Here is an 18,717-nt window from a genome sequence, read left to right as displayed (position 1 = left end):
CATGGTAAACTTTTCTGTTCCAGTGGAAATAGCACTGGGACCTTGACTATTCTAAAATGAAAATTTAGGACTTGTATCGTGGGAAGATGAGATCGAAGTGATAATTGGCCTGGTTGTGTTTCAGATCACACATGTAACAATGGGTTACTAATTGAAGTGCAGTGCTGAGAAAATATTGCACTTATCAGTTGTGCTTTATTTTGATCTAATTTTAAACCTAGTACCTTGTCTGTTCTTTCAAATGGACAGAATATATACATGGGACTGTTCTGAAGTAGGGCAGGGGTATGTTCTCCATTATGCTGGCCAACCTTTATTCACCAATGGATAACTTAGTCATAGTCATGGTTGTAGAGATTTAGCTAGAAGTATAGAAACAGGCCTTTCGAGGACTGAGTCTGTGCTGACCATCAGTAACTCAATTTACACCAACCACATGTTAATCCCATTCCCTACTATTTTCAGCATTCCTTATGACCTTTCCCTCTCTGAGACAAAATGTTCTGTCCTCAGTAAGGGCCTCACTTTTGTTCCTCTGTGCCCATACCTCAGTGAGTTCCGCACCCGCCATAACGCTGAGCTCTTCCTCTGCCGCCTCCATCTCCGAGCCTATTTCTTTGGCAAGGACTCCCCAGCCCACACCGATGACCCCTTCTCCTGTCTTCAATCCTCCTGCTCTTCCTGGACACCCTGCAGTGGTCTTCTACCTGTTCTGGACCTTTTCATTGTTAACTGTCGACGGGATATTAACTGTCTAGACTTTAACACTCCTCTCTCCTATTCCAGCCTCACTCCTTCCAAATGCTCGGCTCTCCATTCCCTTCACACTAATCCTAGCTTCACAATCAAACCCGTAGATAAGGAAAATGCTGTAGCAGTCTGTCGTACTGACCTCTACCTTGCTGAAGCCCAGTGCCAACTCTCAGACACCTCCTCCTACTTACCCCTCAAACAGGACCCCACTAAGGAACACCAGGCCATTGTCTCCCACACCATCACCAACCTTATTGAATCTGGGGATCTCCCATCCACCACCACCAACCTAATAGTTCCCGCTCCCCACTCCTCCCGTTTCTACGTCCTACCCAAAATCCACAAATCTGCTTGTCCAGGTAGACTCATTATTTTAGCTTGTTCCTGCCCCACTGAACTCATACCTGCATGCCTTGACTCTGTTTTATCCCCCCTGGTTCAGTCCCATCCTAACTACATCCATGACACCTCACATGCTCTTGATCTTTTCAAAGATTTCAGGTTCCCTGGCCCTAGTCATCTTATTTTCACTATGGATGTCCAGTCCCTATACACCTCCATCCCCCACCAGGTAGGCCTCAAAGCTCTCGATTTCTTTCTAGACACCAGACCCAACCAGGTCCCCTCTACCATCACTCTCCTCCACAGAGGTACTTGTCCTCACTCTAAATAATTTCTCCTTTGGTTCCTCCCAATTCCTTCAAACAAAAGGGGTAACCACAGGCACTCGCATGGGTCCCGGCTATGCCTGCCTGTTCGTCTATTTTCCAAGCCTACACTGGTGACCGTCCTGTATTTTTCTTATGCTACATCAATGACTGCATTGGTGCTGCTTCCTGCACCTGTGCTGAACTCATCGATTTCATCCACTTTGCCTCCAACTTCAACCCTGCCCTCAAGTTCCCCTGGTCCATTTCCGACACCTCCCTTCCTTTTCTCGACCTCACTGTTTCTATCTCCGGAGACAGCTAATCCACCAATGTCCATTATAAACCAATAGACTCTCACAGCTATCGGGACTATACCTCATCCCACCCTGCCACTTGTAAAAAACCATCCCCTTCTCTCAATTCTTCCATCTCCGCACATCTGCCCTCAGGATGAGGCTTTTCATTCTAGGACAAAGGAAAGATGGCCTCCTTTTCAAAGAAAGGGGCTTTCTCTTCCTCCACCATCAATACTGCCCTCAACCGCATCTCTTCCATTTCACACATGCCTGCTCTCACCCCACCCACCTGCTACCCTACCAGTGATAGTGTTCTTCCTGTCCTCACCTACCACCCCACCAACCTTCACGTCCAGCATATAATTCTCCAAAACTTCCGCCACCTCCAAATAGATCCCACCAACAAACACATCTTTCTCTTGCCCCCCACTTTCTGCTTTCCACAGGGATCGCTCCCTATGCAACTCCCTTGTCCATTTGTCCCTCCCCACTGACCTCCCTCCTGGCACTTATCCTTGCAAGTGCAACAAGTGCTACACCTGCCCCTACATCTCCTCCCTCACTACTATTCAGGGCCCCGAACATCTACAATCCGTCCGCTAGAACAAGCGGGATCTCCCAGTGGCCACCCATTTTAATTCCACTTCCCACTCCCATTCCATTATGTCCATCCATGGCTTCCTCCACCCTCGTGATAAGGCCACACGTCGGCTGAAGGAACAATACCTTATATTCCATTTGGGTAGCCTCCAACCTGATGGCATGAACATCAATTACTCAAGCTTCCAGTAACGCCTCCCCCCCCAACACCTTCAGCATTTCCCATCTCTTTTTCCCTCTCTCATGTTATCTTCTTGCTCGCCCATTGCCTCCCTCTGGTGCTTTCCCACCCCCCCCCCCCGCCTTTTTTTAGTTCTCCCATGAGGTTCTGTCTCGTCCACCAATCAACTTCCTAGCTTTTTGCTTCATCCCTCCCCCTCCAAGTTTCACCTTTCAAATCTACTCCTCAGCTTTTTTTCTCCAGTCCTACCGAAGAGTTTTGGCCCAAAACGTTGACTGTGCTTTTTTTTCCATTGATGCTGCCTGGCCTGCTGAGTTCCTCCAGCATTTTGTGTGTGTTGCTCAAATTTCCAGCATCTATAGAGTTTCTCTTGTTTGTGATGTTAATTCCACTTTATTCTCCTGCTGTTCCCATCAATTGACTCCAGCTCTTTACCACTCACATATTCACTGGAAGCAAACAACATACCAAAAACTACTTCTTTAGGGTGATGTAGAAAAAGACTCAGAGTACCATGGAGATCAATATGGTCAAACGAGAATCTGAAAAATCCACATAGTTAGCTCTGGAGGTCACTTACTTACTTATGCCCTTGTCTGTGGGTAAGACCGATTTCAGGGTTACATACTGCATATGTACTTTGATAATAATAAATGTACTTTGTATTTTGTAAGTCAGCAATAAAGGCCCTCAAACTTTGTCTGTCTTTGGCCTCTCTAATGTAGAAGGATTCTTCATTGCAGTTCCCATAACAATTTTGTTTCGCCAGTCAAGGTTGTTAGCCCTGAGCTGAACCCCTGAGCTGGAGGACCAGTGGGCCACTCTTGGTCTGGCATCTACCCTTTGACCTGTTTTTCATGGGTGACCCTACGAAGTACCAAAGCATAAAGCCCTGACTCCAGCCAAGATAGCTCTTTAGGTCATTAAGGCATGTAAGCCTCATTAGGTTAAGGCAGCACCTAATCATGAGACCAAGTATACTGTTTCTCTACTAACTGCGTTGCTGTGCTTCCCCTAAAATATCTGATCAATAAATCATGTGTAGGCCAGACCTCTCACGACCACAGACTCGGCAGCGCAGTACATACAGCAATTGCACTTGTGAATATGCATGTGTCAGCTAATTATTATCTAACTGTGATAGTATTTAACTCCATGCTTGTTGCCGTAGTGCTTGTCCAGACTTGGACAGAGCACAGCAACACTTCACTGCCTGTTTGTATACGGCCTTGCCTCAGAAATTAGATTGTCAAGTCAACTGACTCTGAAGACTAGTGGCATTCGTTTAATATTTAGATGTTCTTTTCAGCCGCAGTGTAAGCTTCGTTTTCCATTTGAGAGTTTTAGTTTGGCCTAGTGTTTATTGTTTTATTTTCCCTTTAACGCTGTTCGCATTAAAGTTTGTGAACTATCGACCCGCATGGGTGTCTTTCACTCTGCACTTGGGCCATATCAGAACCTGGTGACAAGACAAGCTAAGAGTGGCAGGTGTTTCCTTGTAGGGCATTGCTGAACCCATAGGTTTTTATAACAATGCAGTACTTTTTCATGGTCATGATTACCCAGTCTAATTGGCAATTTTATTTCTCCTATTAATTAAAAACTATTACATGAGGAAATCTGCAGATGCTGGAAGTTCAAGAAACGCACATAAAAATTGCTGGTGAACGCAGCAGGCCAGGTAGCATCTAGAGGAAGAGATACAGTCAAGGTTTCGGGCTGAGACCCTTCGTCAGGACTAACTGAAAGAAGAGCTAGAAAGAGATTTGAAGTGGGGAGGGAGGCGGGGATATCCATAATGATAGGAGAAGACAGGAGGGGGAGAGATGGAGTTAAGAGCTGGAAAGTTAATTGGCAAAAGGGATACAATGCTGGAGAAGCGAGAGGATCATGGGACGGGAGGACTAGGGAGAAAGAAAGGGGAGGGGAGCCCAAAGGATGGGCAAGGAGTTATAGTGAGAGGGACAGAGGGAGAAAAAAAGAGATAAATAAATGAAGGATGGAGTACAAAGGGGAGGTGGGGCATTAATGGAAGTTAGAGATGTCAATTTTCATGCCATCAGGTTGGAGGCTACCCAAACGGAATATAAGGTGTTGTTCCTCCAACCTGACTGTGGCTTCATCTTGACGTAGGGGAGGCCATGGCTAGACATATCAGAATGGGAATAGGACATGGAATTAAAATGTGTGGCCACTGGGAAAGCTATTAATTGAATTTAAATTTCAATCGCTGCTGTGATGAGATTTGAATTTTGGTCAGTGTTTGTCCCGATCTCTGGATGAGTAGTTTGACAGGCAAACTTCTTTTCCATCAAAACCCATCACAATTCAAGTTGCTTAGGAATGAACTCTGGTGCAAATGCATACAGGGCACATGGTCCACCATGGAGCCCTGTGTCCGTGTAAGGACTAGCAGTGTGTAATTATCATCTATACTAGTAAGGTGTGTTCATCTACGCAAAAGCAGATGTTTGAGAGCGGAGGCAGTCACAGTGATCTTCTTGAGCAGCCAGATATTCTCTGTTGTTGAATCATACTAGAAAGAAAATAAATCCTGATATACTGTATAAAACTGTTTGCATCATAAATTCTACTATAGGCAAAAGGATAAAAAAGACATCAGAACTTAAGTATTGCAAAAAAAGAGAGAATATCAAGAAATCACTGAAAATACAAGGAAATAAACAAAAGTTAGGTCCTTGACCTGCTTCCAATCAGATCCATATTTCTGCCTACTTTACTATCCCTTTCAGCCCATTGCTCTTCAAGAATCTGTCTATCTCTGTTTACTGCTCAATACTTTATACACAATCTTTCTCTGTTGATATCATGATTCTAACGTAATGGTTTCTCTTTCATTAAAATTATATTATATTCCATTTTATGAACATACATACAGGGAGCCACTCAGCCGTCACCATCTAGTAAGATCATGGCTGATCTAACTGTAATCCTAACTTCAAATCTACACATACCCTTCACCCCTTCGCTTTTGTACAGTATCTCTCCACCTCTGTCTTAAATATTCAGAGACTCTGCTTCCACTGACTTTGAAGAAGAGAGCTCCAAAGACTCATTATTAACTGAGAGAAAGCGTTTTGTCTCATCCCTCCCTCACATGAATAGATGGTCCATTATTTTTAAAATGTTAACCCTAGATTCAAACACAAGAGGAAGTATTCACTGCATATTCACTATGTTGAAACCTCTCAGGATCTCATAAGACCATAAGATATTGGAGCAGAATTAGACTACTTGTCCTATTGAGTCCAATCCACCATTCTATCATGGATGATTTATTGTCCCTCTCAACCCCAGTCTCTTGCCTTCTCCCCATAACCTTTGATGGCCTGACTAACCAAGAACCTATCAACATCTGTTTTAAATCTACTCAAAGACTTGTCCTCCACAGCTGAGCATGGCACTGAATTCCACAGATTCACCACCCTCTGGCTAAAGAAATGCCTTATGATCTCTGTTCTAAATGGATGTCCCTCTATTCTGTGACAGTGCCCTCTGGTTCCAGAGTCACCCACTATAGGAAACATCCTCTCAATAACCACACTATCTAGGCCTTTCAATATTTGATAGGTTTCAATGAGATTCCCCCCCCCTCATTTTTCTAAGCTTCAGTGAGTACAGGCCCAGAGACATCAAACACTCTTCATACATTAACCCTTTCTTTCACAGAATCATTCTCAAAAGCCTTCGCTGGATTTTCTCCAATGCCAGTACATCTTTTCTTAGATAAGAGGCCCAAAACAGCTCACAATACTCCAACACAAGGAAATCTGCAGATGCTGGAATTTCAAGCAACACATGTAAAAGTTGCTGGTGAACGCAGCAGGACAGGCAGCATTTATAGGAGGAGGTGCAGTCGACGTTTTGGGCTGAGACCCTTCATCAGGACTAACTGAAAGAAGAGCTAGTATGAGATTTGAAAGTGGGAGGAGGAGGGGGAGATCCAAAATGATAGGAGAAGACAGGAGGGGGAGGGATGGAGCCAAGAGCTGGACAGGTGATTGGCAAAAGGGATATGAGAGGGTCATGGGACAGGAGGCCTAAGGAGAAAGAAAGGGGGAGGGGGGAAGCCCATGGTATTACGAGTCTGTGCGTGTGTGTCTGCGTGTGCATGCGTGCATCCGTGCGTGCATCCATGATGATGTCTTTTTCATGGATTTTACAAGGCGCGGAGCGAGAGAGAGACTGTGTGGCGCGCCACTCCTCACACAGATGTTTTCACAGTGTTTTCCCCTTTATTTTACGAGGTCGAGTTGCGATCTCGACACTCAACCTGGCACGGATGGAAAGCGCACTCGGAAGCGGACCCGACTGGTTTCGAACCTGGGAACCTCCACTGCCGGGTCCGGCACCAATGTCATTGCACCACCAGCCAGCCCTTGCAAGTTAATTTTTAAAGAATCCTGCGCAAGAACTCCCAAGTCCTTTTACACATCTGATTTTTGAATTTTCTCCCCTTTTAAAATATTGTCTACACCTTTATTCTTTCTACCAAAGTGCATGTCCATACACTCATCTTCCACTTCTTTGCCCATTCCCCCAATCTGTTGAAGTCCTTCTGCAGACTCTCTATTTCTTTAATACTACCTGTCCTCCAGCTATCTTTGTATTGTCTTCAAACTTGCCACAAAGCCATCAATTCCATCATCCATGCCAGTGGCATGTAACATGAAAAGAAGCGGCCCCAATACAGGCTCCTGCACCACTAATCACTGGCAGCCAAACAGAAAAGTGCCCTTTTTGACCAATCTGCCTCCTACCAACCAGCCAATCTTCTATCCATACTAGTATCGTTCTTGTAATAACATGGGCTCTTATCTTGTTAAGCAACCTCATTTGCCACACATTGTCGAAGGTGTTCTGAAAAGGTCAAGTAAACAACATCCATTGACTCTCCCTTCTGTATCCTGCTTGTTATTTCTTCAAAGAATTCCTACAGATTTATCAGACAAGATTTCCCCTTAAGGAAACTGTGCTGACCTAAGCCTACTTTCTTATGTGCTTCCAAGTACTCCAAAACCTCATCCTTAATAATGGACTCCAATATCCTCCCAACATCTGAGGTCAGTCTAACTGGCTTTTAATTTCATTTCTTCTGCCTCTCTCCCTTCTTAAAGAGTGACATTTGCAGTTTTCCAGTGTTCTGGAAACATTACAGTATCTAGTGGTTCCTGAATGATTATTATTAATGCCTCCACAACTTCTTTCAGAACCTTGGGGTGTAGTCCATCTGTTCACGTGATTTATCTACCTTCAAAGACATTACGAACCAGTGCACTTGCTCTTTGCTACTCCACTGCCGAATACGCCTGCCCTGCATGGGAAAGACCTACTCATGCTGAGAAGATGGATGCCATCCTGAATGCAAGCTGCCAACTTATCACAGGTCGTTTAAAACCAACAAACACCAACAGCCTATATATCCTGGCGTGTATCGCTCCCCCTGACATAAGAAGAACAGTAGCCAGCAAGAAAGAACGACTCCGTCAAACATCAGATGAGAGGCACCCTCTACATGGTCATACACCTACACCCAGCCACCTGAAGTCAATGAAGAGCTTCATGAACAGTGTTGTTCCATTACAATCAACCCCATCTGAAGCCCGCATTGCCTTGTGGAAAGACCGGCTCGCCAGTCTCAAACAACCCCCAACGATGGAAATTCCACAAGGTGAAAGCCTTCCCCCAGGAGCTAATTGCAACTGGGCAACCTGGAAGTTCCTTAACAGACTTAGGACTGGGGTAGATTGTTCAAAGGTGTCACTAAGCAAATAGGGATATACAACCAGTCCAACAACTTGTGAATGTGGAACTGAGCCACAAGCTATGCAACATCTCCTGCAATGCCCATCGCTAGAGGAACCCTGTACTGTTGCAGATCTTGCCGAATTCAACAACAAGGCATAAAAATGTTTCCTGTTCTGCCTGGGCCATGTATAGACTGTCCGTGGACATGATAAGAAAGAAAGATCTACCTTCATACCTTTCAGCTTCCCAAGCACCTTCCTTCTCCTTAGTAATAGCAACTACACTTACTTCTGTCCCCCACACTCGAATTTCTGGCATACTGCTAGTGTCTGCCACAGTGAACACTAATGCAAAATACTTATTGAGTTCATCCATTATTTCATTGTCCCCTATTACTACCTCACCACGTCATTTTCCAGCATTCCAATGTCCACTCTCACAACTATTTTACCCATTATATATCTGAAAATTGGTATCCTCTTTAATATTGTTGGCTAGCTTACCTTCATATTTCATCTTACTTCTCCTTATGGCTTTTTAGTTGCCTTCTGTTGCTTTTTAAAAGCATTCCACTCCTCTAATTTCCCACTAACTTTTGATAAAATATATGCCATCCCTTCTGCTTTATGCTGTCTTTGACTTCCCTTGTCAGCCACCGTTGCCTTATCCTCCCTTTGAAATACTTTGCCATCTTTGGGATGTAACTATTTTCACCTTCTAAATTGCACCCAGAAACGCCAGGCGTTGCTGTCATCCCTGCTTGTATCCCCTTCCAATCAACTTTGGCCAACTCCTCTCTCGTGCCTCCGTAATTCCCTTTATTCCACTGTATAACTGATACATGTAACTTAATGTTCTCCCTCTTAACTGCAGGTTGGATTTTGTAACATATTATGATCATTGGTCCCTCAAGGGTTCCTTTACCTTAAGCTCCTTAAGCAAATCTGATTCATAACACCCAATCCAGAATTGCCTTTCCCCCAGTGGCTCAACCATAAGCTGCTCTAAAAAGCTGTCTGGCAGGCATTCTACAAAATTTCCTCTCTTGGGATCAAGCAACAACCTGATTTTCCCAGTCTAACTATATATTGAAATCCCCCATGACTATCATATAGGCAGCCATGGATCCCAGGGGATGATGGGTTTACGTCTCTGTTGGACTGGGTTAAGCAGCGTCTGCAGTGACAGTGGAGTCCAATGTGGGAGTGACAGTCCTTGCCACACTGTGTACAGCAGAATGCTGAGGCAGCTCTGACGTCTTGGGCAGCTTGGGCACGGAGATTTCAACGGGCTTTCTTTTCCTCTGCTTGCTGCATCAGAGTGGTCTTATACCTCAAGAGACCCTTTTTCACCTCCTGCTTCCAGGCACACCTGTCTGAGGTGAGTGACTGCCACGTGTTGTTGCTAATACCAAAGGCCTTGAGGTCGTGCTTGCAGGTGTCCTTGTAGTGCAGCTGGGGTCTTCCTGTTGGCCATTTTCCAGACTCCAGCTTCCCAAAGAGAAGGTCCTTTGGTATGTGCCCATCTGCCATGCGCAAGACGTGGCCTAACCGGTGTATGCACCTCTGCTTGAGGATGGTGAACATGGAGGTGGTGCCTGCTCTCTCGAGCACTGTGTTGTTGGTAACCTTGTCTTCCCAGGTGATACCAAGTATGCGTCTGAGGCAGCGCTGAGTCGCTGCTCTTGTTTTGTGCACAGGTTCCAAGTTTGGCTGGCGTAGAGCAAAGTGCTCAGCACACAGGCTGTGTTCACCTGGACTTCGGTGCTCATGGTGAGTCTGTTGTTGGCCCAGACTCTCTTCGTCAACCTTGAGAAAGTTGTGGCTACTTCTCTGATGGACTTGTTGATCTCACTTTCGAGTGGCTGGATATCCAAGATCGTGGAACCAAGGTATGTGAATTCGTGGACAACTTCCAGCTGCTCTACCATAACATTGACCTTATTGTATGCCTTTTCTGTTCCCATTGAAATTGATAATCCCACATCAATGTCACTGTTTGGGGGACTGTATATAACTCCCATCAGAGTCTTCTTATCCTTGCAGTTCCTTAACTCTACCCACATGGATTCTACATCTTCTAATCCTATATTACCTCTTTCTAAGAATTTGATTTCATATTTTACCAATAGAGCTTCCTCACTCCCTCTTCCTACCTCAACTGTCCTTTCAATACAAGGTGTAGCTTTAGATGTTGAGCTCCCAACTACGGTCTTCTTTCAGTCACAACTCTGTGATGCCCACAACATTATACCCGCCAATCTTTAACTGCACTACAAGATCATCTAGCTTATTCTGTATACCACATGCATTCAAACGTATACCTTCAATCATGTATACATCACCCTTTTTGATTTTGCCTCTATGTTACACTTCAAGTGATCCTATATTTTTCAATCAAGTTACCTCACTTTACTGACCTTCAGTAAAAATATATAAGACATATATACAAATCAACAGCATCATTATGTGCCATTATGTGTCTATCCATAACCATGATTGTTCTTGGCAATTTTTTTCTGCAGAAGTTGTTTGCTATTGCCTTCTTTTGGGCAGTGTCTTTACAAGATGAGTGACCCCAGCTATTATCAGCACTCTTCAGAGATTGGCTGCCTGGCATCAGTGGTCATATAACCAGGACTTGTGATATGCTCTAGTTGCACGTGCAACCTGTTCCCATGGCCTCGCGGGATGTTGATTGGGGGGCTAAGCAGGTGCGGTATCTTGCCCAAGAGTGGACTGCATGCTAGCAGAGGGAAGGAACACATTTTTTTTTTGGTACAGTCATATTTTCACCCAAAGTGTACCATATCCTTCGTCAAAAGACAACATGTTTATTCCAGGTATCTGTCTGGTAAACCTTCTCTGAACCGAGTGCAAAATATCTTACATTTTTCTTTAAATGAGGACAGCTGCATTGTACACAGTAATTCAGGCATGGTCTCAACAATGCCCTTTATAATTCACACAGAGAAGACAGAACATAGAACAAAAGTTCAAATTCAAAGCAAATTTTATTGTCAAAGTACGCATGTGTCACCATATACAATCCTGAGATTCATTTTCTTGTGGGCATACTCATCAAAATGATAGAATAGTAACTATAACAGGATCAATGAAAGATCAACCAGAGTATAGAAGACATCAAACGATGCAAATGAAAATATAAATAACCTGCAATAAATAACAAGAACATGAGATAAAGAGTCCTTAAAGTGAGATCATTGGTTGTAGGAATTCTCGATGGGATAAGTGAGTATAGTTATCCTCTTTTATTCAAGAACCTAATGGTTGAGGGGGAATAACTGTTCTTGAACATAATTAAACTATAAATTACAATTGTATATTAACTTGTACCCGCTAACTAGTTCTTGTGACTCATGCACATGGCCAGCCAAATCCCATTCACCTCAGAGAATTGCAATTTCTCACCATTTAGAGAATACATTTCTTTTTCTTTATTTTGCCTGCCAAAATAGACATTTTCACATTTTCCCACATTATACTCCATTGGCCAAATTGCTGCCTACTCACTCAATTCGTATTCATCTTTATTAACCTGCTTTGTAAATTATTTTTCTTTCTTTCTTTTTCAGTCTTTTTATGAGTTTCATAAAATAAAAACATAACATAGCAATAATACAAATAGTAGGAGATACATTGTTGTACTTAAAATGAGTAATTATAAGACCAAATAGTATAAATTGACAAAACTCCCAATCGTGTAAGATAACAATGAATAATACAGGACAAAAAAAAACTGAAGAAAAATCATGAAAAAGGAAAAAAATAGGAAAAAAACAAACCCCATCCCAAAAAAAACTAAACAGAATTAGTCAACTAAACTAAAAGACTTGGGCAATTCTAACAACTTAAAATTGGAAAAGAAGAAAACCTTAGCGTTGACGACTCCATTCCTCTCAACCAACAGTACAGAGAAATAAAATAAGTTTGGAAGTGGTCAAATTACATCATATGAAAATGCTGAATGAATGGCCTCCAAGTTTTTTCAAATTTAATGGAAGGGTCATAAACCGCACTTCTAATTTTTTCCAAATTCAAACACATCATAGTTTGTGAACACCAATGAAATACAGTAGGAGTGTTAATCTCTCTCCAATTCAGCAAAATGGATCTTCTGGCCATTAAAGTAAGAAATGCAATCATCCGGCGTGCTGAAGAGGTTAAATAATTTGAGTCTATCATTGGTAATCCAAAGATAGCAGTAATTGGATGAGGTTGTAAGTCTATATTCAAAACCATTGAAATAATATCAAAAATATCTTTCCAATATTTTTCCAACAGAGGACATGACCAAAACATGTGAGTTAAAGAAGCTATCTCGAAATGACATCTATCACATATAGGATTAATATAAGAATAATAATGAGATAGTTTATCTTTGGACATATGAGTCCTGTGCACTACTTTAAACTGTATCAACACATGTTTAGCAAATATAGAAGATAACAACCAATTGAAGAATTTTTTTCCCATTTTTCAATCGGCATAATAATCTTAAGTTCTCTTTCCCAATCAGCTTTAATTTTATTGGAAACATCAGGACATAAATTCATAATTATATTATATATAATTGCTACAATACTTTTCTGAGAGAGATTTAGATCTAAAATTTTTTCCAAAGTGTCCATTGGATATGAGTGTGGAAAATTAGGAGAAACAGTAATTAAAAAGTTTCTAATCTGTGGATATCTAAGAAAATAAGAACTGGGTAAGTTATATTTATTAGAAAGTTGATCAAAAGACATGAAACAATTATCCAAAAATAAATCACGGAAACGTACTGTACCTTTAGTTTTCCAATCAAAGTAAGCTTGATCCATAGTGGAAGGTTGAAAAAAGAAATTAGATATAATAGGACTTGCTAAAATAAATTGATTAAACCCAAAAAATCTTTGAAATTGAAACCATATATGTAAAGTATGCTTAACTATTGGATTATTCATTTGTTTATACAATTTAGAAGAAGTAAAAGGAAGTGAAGTTCCTAAAACCGAACCCGAAGAAAACCCTTGTAATGAATTACATTCGAAATTTACCCAATATGGATTTAAAGATACATCCAAATCTCATAGCCAAAATTTTAAATATCGAATATTAATTGCCCAATAATAGAATCTAAAATTCGGGAGGGCAAGCCTCCCCTCCTTTTTAGATTTCTGTAAGTACCTTTTACCTAACCTAGGATTTTTGTTCTGCCATATATATGAAGAAATTTTTGAATCAACATTATCAAAAAAAGGAATTTGGGATAAAAATTGGAACCGATTGAAATACATATAGAAATTTGGGCAAAATAATCATCTTAATAGCATTAATCCAACCAATCAAAGACAAAGAAATTGGTGACCATTTAGTAAACAAAAGTTTAATCTGATCAATTAAAGGTAAAAAATTAGCTTTAAATAAGTCTTTATACTTCTTCGTAATTGTTATCCCTAAATATATAAATGAGTCAGTAACCAATTTAGATAGTAAACGTCCATATATTTTTATATATTTGTTCAGGTTCCTGACATGCCACCCACTTTAATGAAAATATGTGTTTTTCTTTGAGTTTGATACAACCTTTGTCCTTTGTTAATTGAGCTGATTGGTCTTCCCTACCACCTTTTAACTAGACGTTATCCATACTGTGCTGTGCATTCAAAAAGATCTCCTGAAAAGCCTGTCACTGCATCTCAGTTGTATGATCTCTTAACTTAATTTGTTGGTTCACTTTAGCTGCAAAAATTGCCTTTTTTTCACAATGCTAAACTCAAGCCCGTTGTCCTCTCCCTCAAACTAAATTTAATGCGATCTCTGCTGAAATACATCTGACTAGGTGGATGTGGAGTACATTGCATGAGGTTTACTAGAAGAAAGGAAAACACTGAGTACTTTTTAAATGATTGCAGATTGAAAAGATGTTGATGTTGAAAGATACCAGGACCTTGTACACAAGTCACCAAAAGCTACAAGACGACAGTTCAGATTCAACCTTTTCCTCATGTTGGTTGAGTTCTTCGGCTGATATCTCATAATAGAACATAGAACATAGAATAGTACAGCACAGTACAGGCCCTTCGGCCCACAATGTTGTGCCGACCCTCAAACCCCGCCTCCCACATAAGCCCCCAACTTAAATTCCTCCATATACCTGTCTAGTAGTCTCTTAAACTTCACTAGTGTATCTGCCTCCACCACTGACTCAGGCAGTGCATTCCACGCACCAACCACTCTCTGAGTAAAAAACCTTTCTTTAATATCCCCCTTGAACTACACACCCCTTACCTTAAAGCCATGTCCTCTTGTATTGAGCAGTGGTGCCCTGGGGAAGAGGTGCTGGCTATTCACTCTATCTATTCCTCTTATTATCTTGTACACCTCTATCATGACTCCTCTCATCCTCCTTCTCTCCAAAGAGTAAAGCCCTAGCTCCCTTAATCTCTGATCATAATGCATACTCTCTAAACCAGCCAGCATCCTGGTAAATCTCCTCTGTACCCTTTCCAATGCTTCCACATTCTTCCTATAGTGAGATGACCAGAACTGGACACAGTACTCAAGTGTGACCTAACCAGAGTTTTATAGAGCTGCATCATTACATCGCGACGCTTAAACTCTATCCCTCGACTTATGAAAGCTAACACCCCATAAGCTTTCTTAACTACCCTATCCACCTGTGAGGCAACTTTCAGGGATCTGTGGACATGTACCCCCAGATCCCTCTGCTCCTCCACACTACCAAAAGTATCCTGCCATTTACTTTGTACTCTGCCTTGGAGTTTGTCCTTCCAAAGTGTACCACCTCACACTTCTCTGGTTTGAACTCCATCTGCCACTTCTCAGCCCACTTCTGCACCCTATCAATGTCTCTCTGCAATATTTGACAATCCTCTACACTATCTACAACACCACCAACCTTTGTGTCTTCTGCAAACTTGCCAACCCACCCCTCTACCCCCACATCCAGGTTGTTAATAAAAATCACGGAAAGTAGAGGTCCCAGAACATATCTTTGTGGGACACCACTAGTCACAATCCTCCAATCTAGATGTACTCCCTCCACCACAACTCTCTGCCTTCTACAGGCAAGCCAATTCTGAATTCACCTGGCCAAACTTCCCTGGATCCCACTTTCTGAATACAGCTACCGTGTGGAACCTTGTCAAATGCCTTACTAAAATCCATATGGATCACATCCACTGCACTACCCTCATCTATATGCCTGGTCACCTCCTCAAAGAACTCGAGCAGGCTTGTTAGACACGATCTGCCCTTCACAAAGCCATGCTGACTGTCCCTGATCAGACCATGATTCTCTAAATGCCCAGAGATCCTATCTCTAAGAATCTTTTCCAACAGCTTTCCCACCACAGAGGTAAGGCTCACTGGTCTATAATTACCCGGACTATCTCTACTACCATTTTTGAACAAGGGGACAACATTCGCCTCCCTCCAATTCTCCGGTACCATTCCCGTGGACAACGAGGACATAGAGATCCTAGCCAGAGGCTCAGCAATCTCTTCCCTCGCCTCGTAGAGCAGTCTGGGGAGTATTCTGTCAGACCCCAGGGACTTATTCTTCCTAATGTATTTTAACAACTCTAACACCTCCTCTCCCTTAATATCAACATGCTCCAGAACATCAACCTCACTCATATTGTCCTCACCATCATCAAGTTCCCTCTCATTGGTGAATACCGATGAGAAGTATTCATTGAGGACCTCTCTCACTTCCACAGCCTCCAGGCACATCTTCCCACCTTTATCTCTAATCGGTCCTACCTTCACTCCTGTCATCCTTTTTTTCTTCACATAATTGAAGAATGCCTTGGGGTTTTCCTTTACCCTACTCACCAAGGTCTTCTCATGCCCCCTTCTTGCTCTTCTCAGCCCCTTCTTAAGCTCCTTTCTTGCTTCCCTATATTCCTCAATAGACCCATCTGATCCTTGCTTCTTAAACCTCATGTTAGCTGCCTTCTTCCCCCGACTAGATTTTCCACCTCACTTGTCACCCATGGTTCCTTCACCCTACCATTCTTTATCTTCCTCACCGGGACAAATTTATCCCTAACATTGTGCAAGAGATCTCTAAACATTGACCACATGTCCATAGTACATTTCCCTGCAAAAACGTCATCCCAATTCACTCCCGCAAGTTCTAGCCTTATAGCCTCATAATTTGCCCTTCTCCAATTAAAAATTTTCCTGTCCTCTCTGATTCTATTTTTTTCCATGATAATGCTAAAGGCCAGGGAGCAGTGGTCACTGTCCCCCAGATGCTCACCCACTGAGAGATCTGTGACCTGACCCGGTTCATTACCTAGTACTAGATCTAGTATGGCATTCGTCCTGGTCGGCCTGTCCACATACTGTGACAGGAATCCATCCTGGACACACTTAACAAACTCTGCCCCATCTAAACCCTTGGAACTAAGCAGGTTCGGTATAATCAAGATTGACTGTTTCTGAGGCACCATGGCTATTGACAAGAAGGGGATGAGCAGACTCTATTTTCTATGGAAGCTGAGATCCTTCAATGTGTGCAGCAGGATGTTGGAAATCTTTTACCAGTCTGCTGTAGCGAATGCAGTCTTCTTTACAGTTTTATTCTGGGAGAGCAGCATCGGTCCTGGTGGTGCTAAGAGACTAAATAAACTCGTCAAAAAGGCTGGATCTGTCCTTAGCTACAACCCAGACTCTTTTGAGTTAGCGGTGGAGAGGAGATCGCTAAACAAACTGATATCCATTATGGACAATCTGGCACATCCTCTCCATGACCTACTGAATAAGCAGAGAAGCACCTTTTCAGACAGACTCATTCAACTCCATTGTCACAAGGATCGCTACAGAAAATCTTTCATAACAAATGCAATAAGCATATACAACAGTTCTTCTCTGTGTGACAGGAGAACACACATCATCATACAGCAGTCTCTGAAGTTATTATTTTGTACATTACTATTGCATATTGGTACACTATTTTAGTACTATTTTTACACTATTATTATTCTGTATTAATTATTAGTTAAGCACACTGCTAAGTGTGTTTTTAAATGTTGCTGCTGCAATGAAAGAATTTCTCACTTGGAATCAATAAAGTATTATTATTATTATTATTGTTCTTCTTATTATTATTATTTTATTTTTTTCCTGCTTCTCAGAATCATTGAATTTTCCTTGTGTTTGTGCTATGCCCTCCCAGTGACAGGAGGATATCTACGATAACTGGCAGGACAGAACAAACTATCCAATGTCTCTGGGTGATACCAGGAGCTGATGCTGTTCCAAATCGAAACTGTTGCATTGGATCAGATCTATGACTACTCATTAAGAACTTTCAATCTTTAACTTGATCTGTAGATGTCAACTAAAGGTTTGTATAAGCTCTGTCTTCCTAGCTGAGCAAAGAAATTATCAATCAGAGCTAAGAGGTATTGTGTGCCTCAATGACCCAGAGAGCTATGCTGGCTGGAGTCAAGGATTTATGCTTTGGCTCTTGGTAGGGTCATTGGTACCAAGTAGGTCAAAGGGTAGTGGCCAGGCTAAGAGTGGTACACTGGTCCTCCAGGTTCGGGTGTTCAGCTCAGAGCTAACAACTCTGACTGGTAAAACAAAACTGTTATGGAAACAACAATGAATAATCCTTTTATAATTGAGCGTGACAGTATTCCCGAGCCTTCATCTGGGACGTGCATGACTGACAGTAGAAAAACTGAGAGAAAGTTACTGACATGATGAATGAAGCCCCAGACACCGCCAGAGATGGAGGACCTTCATTGCTGCCCTCACTGTCAGTGGCATAATGGGCAGTGAACTAAGTGGTGCTCTTTGCATTACTAGACCAATTGTTGGAACAAGCCATTCAGAAAAAGCAAACAGTTCAATAATATCCATCCCCTGCAGATGCTAATGCTCTTCCCCAATCTTCTCCTTCAGAAAGTGTGATGCAGGTTATGCTGTGAAGATTCACAGTGAATCTGAATCCTGGCTTGAATGCTTCCAATTTCAGTACTGTACACCTCGGGATATTGTTCAAGTACTCCTAACGCATATAGTTTCTCCATGCTCTTAATTTACCCAAATATAACTTTACCTTTGATAGCAAATTCAGAGCTAAAGAAATGGATTCTTAACTTGGAGCAATCAGACAAGGTAAATTTGCTTTACTTTTACTGTTTTCTCACTTTAACTTCATACATCCCTGGCATATTAAGTATAAGTTTGAAGGAAGAGAGTAAGAATTTCGCTTTACTATCAGACCAGCTGGCTGGTGGCGTAGTGGCATCAGCGCCGGACTTCGGAGCAAAGGCTCCTGAGTTCGAACCCAGCTGGCTCCCTTGCATGCCTTCCATCTGTGTTGGGTTGAGCGTCGAGCTAGCAACTCAGCCTCATAAAAATAAGAAAGCCTGCTAAAAAAACGCTGTCATTACGGTATCCCGATGACTCCACTCGGAGTTAAG

The sequence above is a fragment of the Mobula birostris genome, chromosome 31 (genome assembly GCF_030028105.1).
Source record: "Mobula birostris isolate sMobBir1 chromosome 31, sMobBir1.hap1, whole genome shotgun sequence".
NCBI classification, from domain to species: domain Eukaryota; kingdom Metazoa; phylum Chordata; class Chondrichthyes; order Myliobatiformes; family Myliobatidae; genus Mobula; species Mobula birostris.
The sequence above is the reverse complement of the archived record's forward strand: the minus strand, read 5'-3'. Positions refer to the sequence as shown.